At 42.3% G+C, this 2,173-nt stretch overlaps 1 protein-coding gene across 1 annotated transcript in view; it reads left to right on the top strand.

The window, feature by feature from the left end:
• The window catches only part of LOC107557633 (serine/threonine-protein kinase SIK3 homolog), a 60,131-nt gene that overhangs the window by 42,922 nt on the left and 15,036 nt on the right, over nucleotides 1-2,173 (top strand). The gene's annotated exons all lie outside the window — the stretch shown is intronic.

The raw sequence follows: 2,173 nt of genomic DNA, 5'->3' as shown, positions 1-2,173 counted from the left end.
TCTCACACACTCACTCTCTCACTCACACACACTCACTCACTCACTCTCTCACAGGCACGCACACTCACTCACTCTCACACACGCACACTCACTCACACACACACGCACACTCACTCACTCTCACGCACGCACGCACTCACACTCACTCACTCTCTCACACACACGCACACTCACTCACTCTCACAGACACGCACACTCACTCACTCTCACAGACACACGCACACTCTCTCACAGACACGCACACTCTCTCACAGACACACGCACACTCACTCACACACACGCACACTCACTCAATCTCTCACACACACACGGACACTCACTTACGCACGCACACACACACACTCACTCACTCACTCACTCACTCACTCTCTCACTCACACACACACACACACACACACTCTCTCACACACAACACACACACACACTCACTCTCTCACACTCACGCACACTCACACTCTCTCGCAGACACACGCACACTCTCTCGCAGACACACGCACACTCACTCACACACACACACACACACACACACACACTCTCTCACACACAACACACACACTCTCTCACACACACACACTCACTCTCTCACACTCACGCACACTCACACTCTCTCACAGACACACGCACACTCTCTCGCAGACACACGCACACTCTCTCGCAGACACACGCACACTCACTCACACGCACACTCACTCACACACACACGCACACACACACGCACACTCACACACACACACACGCACACTCACTCACACACACACGCTCACACACGCACACTCACTCACACACACACGCACACTCACTCAATCTCTCACACACACACGCACGCACGCACACACACACACACACACACACAATCACTCACTCACTCACTCTCTCTCTCACACACACACACACACACACACACACACACACACACACACTCTAGAACAGGGATGGGCAACTTTGACAGTGACGAGGTCCAGAATTTTTTCTCATTTATACTAAGGGGCCAGATTACTAATCCACGTCTACACACCTTTTACATCGTCTTACTCAATTTCCTTTTTATTGAAGGAAATCAAAGTATGATTAATGTAATTTGTTTTTAAATATATTATTAATTAGAAAACTTGTGCTGTTATGCTAATTCAGAAGGAAAACTTTGTTGTCAGTTGACCGCAATATTACCCCAACAAGCCAATGTAAACATCTCAATTCAAACAAATGTACAGAGGTCTTACTTTTTTATTAGTGGCTTTCAGAACATTCTCAAAACAAGCTAAGAGGACTGTTAAAAAGGGCTTATTCAAAAAACATTTACTCCAAATGGTACCATAGTATAACCAGGTATCTGCAGGATTTTTAAAATCAAATCTTTAAAGACCTAGACTTCACATTTCAGTCTTTAAACAGTTTTTAAGAAAAGGAATGTGTCAAAAGTATCAATTATTATATTAATTTAAACAATTATCATCAATTATTATATTAAATTACATATATCTTAGTGTCTTAATTGTTTAGACTTTTATAATGCATTATCTTCTTGTCGATCCACTGGTTCACATTTAAAAATATGTAGCAAAAATAGCAAAAGGGCTTACTGAAAAAGCACATTCGTTCTCTGCCAGCAGGAGGCGCTTTCAGAGCGGCAGAAATATAGCGGTTTCCCCGGCAACGACTGTACACAAAGCAAATAAATCTACATAGCAATTCGTGTCTTTCCGTCCCCAAATTTAAGACCATTTAGAATTAAGAGTTTTTGTACCATTTAAGAGTTTTCATGACCTTAAACCTAACCCAACCCTTGTCTGGAAGTGAGTGAGTGTTTATTGGCCACATTTGGTCCTTATTTAGTTTTGCCCCGTTAAAGCCTGACATATTTGAGACTGTTTAATGTTGAGTATCGTTTGATCCATCAGGCTTTTATGGCTCACATAGTCTGATACAGTGAGAATATGGAGGAAAAACTCAGTTTTATTCAGAGACTCAAACTGAGCAAAAATAGGAATTTGGTTCAGATGCTGATATTTCTATGATGAAATTCTGCTGCTTGTGATGTAAATCAGTGAGATGTTTATAACAGTACAGCAGATACTGACATAAAGTGATCTAGATATCAGTGGCCGCTCTATATCTCCAGTAATATGTCTGAGTGAGATGAGAGTGAAATGCTCCAAACATATAATGCAGTGAT

The sequence above is a fragment of the Sinocyclocheilus grahami genome, unplaced genomic scaffold (assembly GCF_001515645.1).
Source record: "Sinocyclocheilus grahami isolate Dianchi unplaced genomic scaffold, SAMN03320097.WGS_v1.1 scaffold613.1, whole genome shotgun sequence".
Taxonomy (NCBI): Eukaryota; Metazoa; Chordata; class Actinopteri; order Cypriniformes; family Cyprinidae; genus Sinocyclocheilus; species Sinocyclocheilus grahami.
Note: the sequence above shows the minus strand (reverse complement) of the source record. Positions and strands in the feature narration are given on the sequence as shown.